We start from the raw sequence: 12,284 nt of genomic DNA on the forward strand, positions 1-12,284 counted from the left end.
AACTGGGTCTAATAACTGATCACATACCTTAGACAAGCTTCTGCTAACCCAGGCATCCAGCAAATAGACAAGAACGAAACGTCTTCAATAGTGGACATTATTAGCTAGAAAACTCTTTGGAGCCTGATGTTATGGCTAGAATTCACCTGATGTGTCCTGAGAACTCCTCCTTCAGGGGATGTCAACAAGCAGAAGGGCAAAGTGCCAGGAGCCTCCCAATTCAGGGTGACAGTCCTGCAACCACAGAGACGTTGGTGGAAAGTCAGAGAGCACTTTGTAAACCTGACAGTCGAGCTTCTGCAGTACCTAGCACTCCTGTGGAAAGGTAAAGTTAAGGGAGTCAGGCTCAGTCTGTACCTGCAGCTCGTGGTTTGAGTCTGCAGACTTGGGAGGAGTGTACGTTAAGTTGTAGGGAAAGATGGGAAACTCATTTCCTCACCTAATCCAACTGAAATGCCTGATGGAGAAGCATCTGTAAAATATAGCACCAGATGGAGGCAAGCAGGGAAAAACACTCCCCTGCATATAAATCAAAAGAGAATGAAGCGAGCAGAGTTCCCCAGTGGTAGACAGACGCAGGGATGTTCCCCAGGCAGAAACTGAGCACTAAGTTCCAGGAGCGTGAGCCTTGACTAAAGAGAATTGTTCACTGAAATGTGGAGCTTCTAAGGGGATGAGGCCGGTTCTCTTCCTATGTTCCTCCTTGTTACCAAGGGAACTTTACAACCAGAGGCCTGGGAGCATTGCTAGACAGCACAACCCACAGAAACGTGTGATGTGTTCTGAAAGTTCAAATGGGAAGATTAGATGACATAGAGCGATGACAGGCTTTCTTCTAACGATTCAACAGATAAGATGAAGTCATCTCATCTTATCTTTAGTTTCCGAGCACTCCTGTCTGTCTGAGGTAGTTGGTGTTTTGCCACAGAGCAGGGAAGCACACAGTTCTGATATGCAGAACTCTTTCCCTCTCTGGAAAGAGCATTAAGCTCTAGCATGCTCTTTACCTGTGCATGGAAAATAATTTTTATTTTGTTTTGTTTTGTTTTTCTTTCTAGACATGGTTTTTCTATGTAGCTCTGGCTGTCCTGGAGCTAGTTCCGTAGACCAGGCTGGCCTTAAACTCAGAGATCTGCCCGCCTCTGCTTCACTAGTACTGCCACCACTGCCTGGCAAAAATTTCTTTAAACTTTTATCTCTTTCATGTATCACATCATGGCCTAAAAACTTGGAACACTTGTCATGTGAATAGCTACATTAATGTAATTTTCTTTTTAAAATGTAAATGTACTTGTATTATGTTAAAACTCCTGTGTACATCATCAGATGTCCCCAGAGCTGGAGTTGTGAGCTGCCAGACATGCGTGCTGGGGACAGAACCTGGGTCCATTGTTATCCAGTTATATATTCATCATAGCTGAGCCAACCCCCCAGGTCAGAGGCTTTTTTTTTAAATACAAGGGCTTGCATTCTCTGCGTGATCTCGTATAAACCCGAATGTCTGATCTTCCTGCTTCTTCCTCCCAGTGCTCAGAGTATGTGTGTGCCACACACCTGATTTCTGTAGGGTTTTTCCTTGTGGGGAGCCAAGAACTTCATCTATGTTGGGCTGGTATTGTTTCCATCAATAACGTAGCTTCTGCAAAGGTTTCTCTGAGTGAAGAAAAGAACCCTACAAAATTATCCAATGTCTATGAACACAACCCTTTCCCGTTTGAGGGAAAATAAGGTTTTGTTTTTTATTAATTTTTATTTAATTGTATTTATTTTATTATTTTTAATTAGTTAATTAATTTTCCAAGACAGGGTCTGTGTAGCCCTGACTGTCTTGGAATTGCTCTGTAGACTAGGCTGGCCTTGAACTCAGAGGTCCTTGAGGGAGGCTGTTGTATTAACAGAGAGACTCACTGACTGCGGCTGAGGTATGCTCCTCAGTTGGAGTGCTTGCCGACTGTGCAGAAAACACTGGGTTCAATCTGACCCCTAATACCTCACAAAGCAGACTTCACTATGCATGCCTGCAATCCCAGCACTCGGCAAAATTCAAGAGGTTTATCAAGTTCTGAGCCAGCCTGGGATACATGAGACCCTGTCTCAAAAAATAAAGACACTAAATAAGAAGGGGGTGGCCTCCATAGCCCATGATGGTGTCTGATGGATAAATGGGTGAATTTGAATAAATGCTTTTTCCTTTCCAAACTGGTCCAAACTGCTCAGGCGTTCTTTTGTTTATTACCATTCACTTTAAAGAAAGAATATTTTTCTTGCGCCAGTATGTCATATTTCTCTGAAGTACTTTTTTCCCCCTTGTATCAAAAAAGTTACAAGGGAGAGGGAGGAGGGAAAGGGAGGCTGGGATATAGCTGCTTAGAACCAGAGCTGTACCTAACATGCTTGAAACCGTGGGTTCATCTCTAGTGAGAAAACAAACAGTGACATAACTATGTCCATAGTCAGCTCAGCCCAGTTGGAGGAACGGGTGCCCTGCGGGTCAGTTGATTTTTTTTTCTTCCTCCTTTCTCCCTGGCAGCAGGAAGATTCACTCACACAGGGCCCCAACCCTCTCCACGTCTGTGAAAGGCATTACAGGATGCTATCACCTGCTCTGGTAGAAGCATTTCATCTCACCACCCTATCTGATGTCTCCTAGCAAGTGGCAAGTCTAAGAATGAGGAAAGAACTCTAGCTCTCAGGCCTGAGATACTCCAGAGGCAAGCACAGTTCTCTATTCTGCAGCTGTCTTTAACTGTGTCTCCTAATCTGAGCCTACCCCACCCCGTGTGTGTGTGTGTGGGGGAGTGTGGGGGGGTGTGGGTGTGGGTTGCCCATAAATGTGTTCCAACGAGTGGGTCTACCACCTCTAAAATGAGAGTGCCTGCGGGAGACCTTGGATTCCTGTCCATTTGCAGTTCTCAGGCCTGGCTGTTTTAAAAGTCAGACTTTTAATTTTAATTAAAAAAAAATATCAGTGGTAGGAGCTGAGCTGCCTAGTTCACATCTTTCATCCCTGCTCCAGGAAGGCAAAGGCAGGAGAATCTCTGAGAGTTCCAGGTCAGCCAGCCATGAGATTCTGTCAAAAAGATGAATCTGGGCAATGGGGGTGGGGCTGGAAAGGAGAGTGGTCTGACTTCCCTGGCAAGTGTCATGTGTGAGAAGTAACCCTGCCCTGTAGCAGGAGCCCTGCCTGTGTGATCTGGTTTGTTTCCTTCTCCTGGGCCAGAGTGTCTAATGTAAGTTTGGACTTTTCTTCCATCAGGGTCCCAGTGTCCTACATTAATAAAGCGTTTTTTAAAAAACAAACAAACAAACAAACAAACAAACAAACAGGTCTCATCTGTCTGAATCTCCTCCCACCCATAAAAATCGCATATCAACCCTCCAGCATCGCTGCCAGGCTAGATTTCCTATTGCCTTGCCTGAATGATGAAACCCCTGATGGCTACTGTATTCTGGCTTTTCCAAAGACCTAGGTCCTGGGTTCCACTGAATTGATTTCTCCTGATTCCCCTACTCCCCCGCACGCCCCCCTCCCCAACACAAAGCATGAGAGGGGGTTCTAGGACCTAGCCGACGCCAGGGGCTCTGCATCAGTGGGTTTGGGAGGCACTGGCCCTGCAGTGTTCTGTCCCCTAAGGGCCTGCGGGTGGGTAATTGTGTGAGTTTGGTTTGAGCCCTTGTTCCCTGGCCCTGGACCAGGCGCTATGAACCGGAGACCATGAACTCTAACTCTACACAAACCCTCTGGAGGAGGACAGCCTCTCATTAGTGAGCACTGATGTCCTCCTGAACCCACACTCTGCTCCCTTGGGGCTGTATAGAGTAACAGGAACACTGATGAGGACATGTGGGAGCCAATGGCCCTGAGCTGCCTTTTCTTTGGACCTATTACCAAAACTGCATCGCATGTCCTCAGCAAAGACAGCATGAGGCTGATGCGCCTGGGACAAAGGAGTAACATCTGCCACTGCCTCAAGGTCCCACAGGCATCCAGTTGTGCCCCCGTTTGTGTCCTTGGCCCTCGGGCTCCCAGAAGCTGGGAGTACCCTTCTTCCTTGCTCAATGCTGCACCAAGGTCCCTCCACATGTCCCAGTGCAACCGTGGGCTGTCCCCTTCGCCAGCAAGGCCACCCTATAATAAGCAAGTCTTTCCTTGATCCTCTCCTGCTGCAAGAGCCCTATGGGACCTTGGCAGCTGCTAAAAGTCGCCTGGGATCCCTTCAAGAAATGGGGTGTGGCCCTGGCCAAGGAGAGGTCAGAGGGGTTCATCCTAGAGCCTTCAGGCCTCCGTGGAGTCAGGGCCAGGCTACTGCCAGCAGGCTAAAGAGAAGGCTGCAAACGTGCCCCGGTACCTATTGGCTGAGGTGGGCCACACTCCGGGGTCTCGATTGGACTGAGGCCTGGAGGGGGCGTGGCCTCGCCGCCAGTGCCCTTTTAGGCTGCTGATCCCTCCCTGGTGCTAGGGAAGGTGGCAGGCAGCAGGGAGATGTCAGAGGGTTCCAAGGGTCAGGTCTGGGCAGCGATCTGGGATTGGCACCAGTTCGTTCACCCTTTAAGAGGCAGAGCGTTCTTTTCTGCAATCTTCGTTTACTGCGCTAGGTAGTGAGTGTTCCTCTCCGGAATGCACATCTTGGCAGGGAGCGACCTCAGCTGTTGGGACCCCCAGAGCCCTCAATCCTGTGCATTGCTGAAGCCAAATCCATGTCGCTCTTGTCTTTCAGCCGCTTCTGTGCACCTTCATCCGAACCTCAGAAGCCAGCGTCCTGGCGTCTGACCCTGCCAAGCATAGCCTCTGGGATCATTCCTCTTCTTAGTCCAGAACTCAGGTCGCTGACTGGCCACCTTGCTCTACCGGGGATGGGGTGGGAGTGGGGTGGGGTGGGGGCTTGTGGTCAAAGAACAGGGCCTTGTCGTCTTCTTCTTTTTTCCCCAATTTTTTATTAGGTATAAACTTCATCTACATTTCAAATGCTATCCCGAAAGTCCCCTATACACCCACCCCCTGCTCCCCTACCCACCCACTCCCACTTCTTGGCCCTGGTGTTCCCCTGTACACCACTGTGCTGTGGATGTTTGTGAGCTAACAGCTGGACCCACAGAGCAAAAGGCACATAGTTGCTTAAGACCTTGTGCTTTCTCTCCATGGCTGTCTGATGCTTTACATGGATCCTATAGAACATAGAGGACATTCCTGAAGTGCTTGCTCATGGAGAGGTGGCTACTTACTTGAGAACTGACCTCAGTCACTTCCTCTATCTGAGATAAGATTTACAACCATCCAGAGAACAAGAGATGATCTGTCAGACAAGAGTCCTTGTCCCTTGGTGCCAGGGAGCTCTCAACATGTAAATGATTTGTTATGTCCCTGCAGTAATGCCTTGCTTCTGGATACCTTGTTTGACTCTGTTTTGTTCTCCTAATAACCTGAGGGAAAGCGCTCACCTTGTAATGTGAGGGAGCTGTGGCCTGACAGGCCTTCCAATATCCTGGAATTAGAGGTCTCCTTCTCCCATAGCCCGGTAAGTACCATGTCAGGAGCCAGGCTGGCTTCTACTCAAGCAAGGTGGTTCTCCAATTAGGAACTGCCATGAACTCCACAGAAGGCCATTTCCTAGCACTGACACCTCAGGCTGGCAGAGTGCCTGGGCCATAGGGCCATCGAGGCAGGTTCACCCTTGCTTTTCACAGATGGCTTCCCTCAGGCTGCTTCTAGCCTCTAAGTACAGAGTTGAGCAGGTGGAAAAGAGAATATCTTGCCTGCAAACACACCAGTATTTACATGATAATGGTTTTAGTTACTTTCTACTGCAGTGATAAGACACACGACTTGGGTAACATAAAGAAGTTAGGGTTTGGGCAAGCTTATAGCTTCACAGGGAAAAGAGTCTATCACCTCACAGCAGGGGACCATAGCATCAGGCATGGTGACTCAAGCAGCAAGTTGAGGGCCCACTATTTTTAGTTGGGTTTGGTTGGTTTGGATTTGGGGAGGGTCACACTATGTAGTTCTAGCTGTCTTAGAACGCATTGTGTAGACCAGTCTGTCTCAAACTCATAAAGAACTACCTGAGCCAACCTGTCAAGTGCTGGGATTAGAGCCATGTGATATGATGCCCAGCTGGGATCCCACATCTTAGACCTCAAACAAGGTCGTCCAGAGATGAAGAGATGGGGATGTCTTTCAAAGCCACACTCCCAGTGACATATTTCTTTCAGCAAGGCCACACCTCCTAAACCCACGTAGACAGCTTCTGCAAACTGGGACAAACATCTTACTCTATAGAGGAGAGGCTCATTCAAAACAACATACTGGACATTAACATTAGTATCTAGCGGTTCATACCTGAGTGACTGCTGGTAATGAAGTCATGCATAGAGAATGACTGCACCTGTTGTGGGAAAGAGTCGTCTCTCCCCGCTGTTGCCTTCTTCTCACCCAATCTCTTTTCTTCCCTCAAGACCCTCACAGGTCAGCTCCTCTTCAGCCAGCAGGAGGGATGAGGTCCCATCATGACCCTGCTCCCTTCCCATAGTCTGTTGAGGTCAGGGACATGCCCTGTCCCTGCCTACCCAGGACCCACATAAATAGCTGTTGCAAGAGGAGTGGAAGTCTATGTGCTACTGAGTTTCCTGAGAACCCAGAAGCTGAGGTGAGATTTGCTCAAATTCAGCCCTAGTCAAAGACTCAATTTGTGTTTTCTTTTTATCTTTGTCAACCACTACTGTAGATGTGGACCAACCTCCATCCATGGCATGCATGCCCAACCCCTCTGCCCTGCTGATAATGCTCAGCTGCTTCCTTCTGTGCATTTTCTGAAGAGAATCCTTGACAATGACAGGTACTGGGCACAATGTTGGAAGTGGAGTAAGGGACAGATGGGTGAGGACTGAGGAAGCAAGAGTGAGTGAGTTCCAGGAGTCCTGCTCTTGTCGCTCAGCTGCAGATTCTTACTGAGAAAGGAGGCAGGAGATTCAGTCTATGTTTCCTGCTAGCAATAGCTAGTGTATGATCAGGCTTGACAGGAGAGGAACATGTCACAGACCAGTGGAAATGCCAAGGAAACACTGCAGGTGTCTGGTGAGAGCAGGTTCCTAATTAGGAGCATCCCATGCTGCAGATGTGGGGCCAGCAGGGACATATGAAAAGAACATGTTAATTCCTTTTAATGTGTAGAGGGATGAGAATTCCATCCCAAAGAAGAAGAAAATGAAGATAGAAACTGATAGAAACTGGGAGGCAGCCCAGTGGCAAGACCACTTGCTGACCCATATTTTATTCCAAACACCCAAATGGCAGCTCACAAGCACTCCAGGTCCAGGAGGTCCAGCCCCTTCTTCTCCAGAGACAGAGGCATTCACACAGCCACCTTGCAGACACGCAGCTGACACACATGAACATAACACAGAAAGAAACAATGCAGCAGCAGCTGGAGCAGTGTTCCCACTGGAGGCAGGTGGACTGAGCTGCTGCTGGAGTCCATTGCTCCCATCTGGACTGCCCTGATGGCTAAGGCGGGGCAGGGACAGTCACACCCACAGCTGGGAGCCACTCTCAGATGTTGAGAGTTTTAGAATGAAGGGGGAAGATGTCTAGATTCCCACTCAAGGCCTGGACAACCAGGCCCCACTCTGAATGGAGATCCTCCAAACTCCTCCAACCCCTCGCTTAATCCCCGAGTCAGGGAACAGAGCTGGTCATCAGTCCATTAACCTGAACCTCCATGCTCTGCAGCAGGGCCTGGGGCTGACTCTGGAATGTGGGGAAGGAGGGAAGAAGACAGTACAGGCTCCAGGGAGACTAAATGACCCTCAGGGAGAGAGGTTTGGGGTACTGATGACTGGTACGGGTGACCCAGGAGAACTGACCCAGGCTGTCCTCAGACCCTTCATAAGATGTGTTTCCTTGCGGTAGGGTGAAGAGGCTGCAGAGGAAGTCGTGAGAATTCACTGGGTGCAGTCACTGCCCTTTTGTCATCCTCAACACATGACTCATCATGCTGCCTACATAGTGTTTCAAGGCCTTTCCACTCTGTGCTAGGCACTGTGGCCCTTGCTAATCACGGGCTCCTTTTTCTCTGGGTGATTTGCCCATAACATGGAATTACTTGATCTAGAGATTTGGAAAAAATATATTTATGTATCTATACCAACCATAAAAAAACCCAGCAACAACAGAATAACCAAATCTCTTTAGTCGGAGTGTGAAGTCTTTACTCCTGTATATATAATCCATCAGTGTCTATGTAATTCTGAGACTGTCTAGGAGGAGCCTGCACAAGGCAAAGTTCTCTACACCATCAATGAAAAATAGATATATGTGCCATTTTATATGACCATATATGATAGAAACAATCTACTTTTATAACATAAAGTGATACTTTTTAATAATATTACTATTATGTTGAGTTTGTGTGATAAGCACTAAGTAGTCCAGCCATGGCCACATGTACACTGGAGCAGTAAGAACTTGGAACCCGCTCTGTCCAACAGCCTGGCTGCTCCTGCAGTGGCCATGGGGCAGTAAAATCTGGAAGGCCCTGGGCAGGTGTCAGTACTGATGTCCCCACCCTCTGATGCACGTTCTGGGTCAGTGTTGCTTTCCACTGTGCTGAGAGCATCTTCTCTGTGCACATTCAGAAGCTGTGGTGCAGGAGAGTGAACTCACGATTGTTGCCTCTGATCTCGGCATAGGAACTTTTGCACAAGTGCACTAGCGCTCACACATCCTAAAAATGTGGAGATTGTAGAGTGTGTAGTTCACTGTTGAAATACTGTGTTTTTTGAGGCAAGGTCTCACTCTGTAGACAAGGCTGGCCTGGAACTCACAGAAAAACACCTTGACAGCATTAAGCTTAAAGACGTGTGTCCTCATGCCTGAGTGATCACAGGATTTTATGCTCGAATGGTGTGCTACTAAAGTATTAGAGATTTAAAATTACCTTTTTCAACCGGGCGTGGTGGCACACACCTTTAATCCCAGCGCTTGGGAGGCAGAGGCAGGCAGATTTCTGAGTTCGAGGCCAGCCTGGTCTACAGAGTGAGTTCCAGGACAGCCAGAGCTATACAGAGAAACCCTGTCTAAAAAATAAATAAAATAAAATAAAAAAATAAAAATTACCTTTTTCACACAGATGTTCATGTTTCTGAGAATGGCTGCTCCCTATTAATTTGTGAACTTTAGTGGCACTGAGTTGATGGGTATTATTATGTATCTGAGGAATCACTAAAGGAATCTAAACCTAGGAAACAGAAATTGAGGAGTGTTTGTTTAGTAGAAGTAAATGGTAACTACATCAGGTCCCCAGACCTTAGCACAACTGACTCCATTGTGAAAGTGTTATTCAGGCTGTAAAACTCAGCACACAGACATCACGTACAGCCAAAATGAAAACAAAGACCTAATCCACCAAAGTTCATAGTTCTGAGAAGTCTCTAATTGTAACAACTTTGCTCTTTGGCTTTTGTAGTTCTGCTTCTGACTAACTATTCCTGGCAACTGAAGTATATCAACCCAGAATGGTTTTTATGCTTAAAAGATCTCCCTGGTTAAAGCTCCATTCTATACTGGAATGCCAAACATTTACAATAATCAGGGCCAGCTAATGAAGAGTTTCTATTGGCTTAAACACCATTGTTGGGGGAGTTAGGTAGTGGAGGAAGCACGGAGGGGAAACTGCAGTCAGGAAATAAAGTAATTAATCCAAAAACATCGGAGCATTCTTCTCGGCTGAATTCCCCTAGAACAGCAATGTCCTTTCTGCAGGTTCCTTACTAGAAGGCTCTTACCGCTGGCTCTGGATGTCTAACTGCTGACTTGTATCTTTAACTGGATCTCTCTCTCTTTAGACGTTTGCTAACTTTCTTCAGATGATTGGTTTTCAGCTGTTCAGGTTCCTGTGAATGGGTGCTGTCTGTATTATACAATGTGTCCTTGAAATTTTCATAATATTTTCAGAGTATTCTCTTGTAATTATATTACTTTACAAGGTTTGTGGGGCTTCTCTTTCATTTGTGATTACATGGTTGTACTATACCATTTGTTCTTTAGTCAGACTGTAATTGTCTATGAAGTTCAGTAAACTTTTGAAAAACTTTGTTGATATTGAATTTATCATTTCTATTCCATATTTAATTCTTGCTGAGACCTATTCCAAATTTCTTCTTTAAATTTGGTTGCATATCATTATTTATTCACGTCCCTTTTGTTTTATTTCACATATGTTGATTAGGGATGTGTTGTTGGATGGACTTGATGGATTATGCCTTTAATTCCACCATTCTGGAGGCAGAGATAGATCTCTGAATTAGTGGGAACTTCTCTGATCTACACAGAGAGTTCCAGCACAGGCAGGTGTATGCATAGAAACCTTGTCTTGAAAAGATGAAACATAAAGAAAGGAAGAAATGTGTGGTTGGGGTCAAAGTGCAGAGAATGTGTGTCTGCAGAATACAAATGGGACATCTATGTCATAAGCCCTGCCCCGAGGCTTAGGAGCCATCATGAAGAAGGAACATCCTATCCAGGTTTTATAGTAGTAAGTTTTCCTTCATTAGCTTAATGATTTATTGTTGTCATCTTCGATGTTTATTTTTATTATCAGTTTATGGTACACACATATATGCGCACCATGTCATGCAAAGCTGGCGAAAGCCAGAGAGACATCTGAGCCCCTAGAACTGGAGTCGAAGACATTTGTGAGCCACAATGTCAGTGCTGAGAATTAAACCCAGGTTCTCTGGAAGAACACCCAGTGATCTTAACCACTCCACCATCTCTCCAGTTCATAAAATATCATTTTTAAGAAAAAACAAAATGTTTAATTGGGACTGGCTTATAATTTCAGAGATTCAGTCCATCATCATCATGGCAGGAGGCATGGCAGTATCCAGGCATGCATGGTACTGGATGAGCCAAGAGTTCTTTTTCTTGACCCAAAGGCAGCTAGGAGGAGATTATCATTCCATAGTGGGCAGAGATTGAGAGGTGAACATGAGGGAACGCTAGTAATGCCATGGATCATTAAAAAAGAAGAAGGAGAAGAAGAAGAAGAAGAAGAAGAAGAAGAAGAAGAAGAAGAAGAAGAAGAAGAAGAAGAAGAAGAAGAAGATATTATTTTTTACAGAGACAGAAAGTTGGAGTGGTTAGAGTTGGTCTGGAAGGAGTGAGAGGAAAGTAGGGGCCATATATATGACCAACATACATGAATACAGGCATGAGAAGCTCAGTGAACAAAGACTGTGTTTAGAAATGTCTTGTTTGAATTTAGAGGCACACAGTCAGACTTTATGCAGAGAGTATAAGACCTTGGAACACTCAGCCCTAAATCTATATCTCCAAGTCCCTCCTCTCTAAGAGTATTAAGTAGTGTTTCCAGCCCAAATTTCCAAAGTCCTCCACACCTATTCCTCCCCAAATCAACAAATTCAGGTTATCATATATTTAGCCCCACATCCAAGGCTAGAATTTCTTTTAATTTTATGTGTGTGTTATTAATATATATGTGATGTGAAACTCTGTGTGTGTGTGTGTGTGTGTGTGTGTGTGTGTGTGTGTGCATGCGCCCGCATCATGTGTATGTCTGGCTTGTGAAGAGGCAAAAAGAAGGCATCAGATCTCATGAACCCAGTGTTGAAAATGGTAGGTCACCATGTAGGTTCTGAGAATAGAATTCTGGTCCTATGGAAAGCTGCCAGAGCCCAGGATAGATCTTAAAGTTGTTGAATTTTGACCTGTTCCTTGGATCTCTCATTCAGGGAGAAATAGAGTGAACACACTTGGTTGTACCTATATTAGGTATTCTGCTACAGTCAGAGTTTTAGGACACAATGGCGGTGAAGACTGTAGCATGAGGGATAAGTTAGCAGAGGATGAACAGATCGGGGCCTGAGGAAATACTGCTAGACTCAATGGAAAACAGTCAACTAGAGAAGAGGAGAGGAGCAGACTCAGGCTATGTCACAAGCTGCTGTGTAGACAGCAGCTCACCAAGAGAGTGGGCCCTGGGCCCTGAGGAAACATCACTGGGGCGGGGGAAGGGGCAAGCCATGGAGAACACTGAGCCCTTGACAAGTTTCTCCCTGAAATCTCTTTCTGCTGTTCATTGTCTAGAAAGGCAGGGAGATAGGATATGAAAATAGCAGTTGTACATCTTAATTGAGAGTAAACTCTGCAACTATAAAACGATTAACTTTGCTAAAGTGATTCTAAATCAGAAATTATACCCATGCACCTCTCTGCATATCAGTCTCTCCATGGAACCTTACTGAGTGACAATAGGTCAATTCCC

The 12,284-nt window shown here is 46.1% G+C and overlaps 1 protein-coding gene and 2 long non-coding RNA genes across 15 annotated transcripts in view; 2 read left to right on the forward strand and 1 right to left on the reverse strand.

The window, feature by feature from the left end:
• Raet1e (retinoic acid early transcript 1E) overlaps positions 1-2,788 on the forward strand; it is a 31,156-nt gene extending 28,368 nt beyond the window's left edge. The window contains exon 7 of the mRNA XM_011243178.3: positions 2,531-2,788. The gene's annotated coding sequence lies outside the window, so the exon portion shown is untranslated. The remainder of the gene's footprint in view (positions 1-2,530) is intronic.
• Positions 1-12,284, reverse strand: part of Gm26740 — a 120,098-nt gene that overhangs the window by 625 nt on the left and 107,189 nt on the right. For 10 of the 13 annotated variants that reach the window (XR_003948845.1, XR_003948843.1, XR_003948837.1 and 7 more), the window contains one exon: positions 28-234. The exons of the other annotated variants lie outside the window; for them this stretch is intronic. This is a non-coding gene — a long non-coding RNA (predicted gene, 26740). The remainder of the gene's footprint in view (positions 1-27; positions 235-12,284) is intronic. 13 annotated transcript variants of the gene reach the window in all.
• Positions 5,011-10,079, forward strand: Gm51760. The gene is made up of 3 exons (XR_003948849.1): positions 5,011-5,516; positions 6,726-6,836; positions 7,910-10,079. It is a non-coding gene; the product is annotated as a predicted gene, 51760 (long non-coding RNA).

This window comes from Mus musculus, chromosome 10 (assembly GCF_000001635.26).
Source record: "Mus musculus strain C57BL/6J chromosome 10, GRCm38.p6 C57BL/6J".
Classification (NCBI taxonomy): Eukaryota; Metazoa; Chordata; class Mammalia; order Rodentia; family Muridae; genus Mus; species Mus musculus.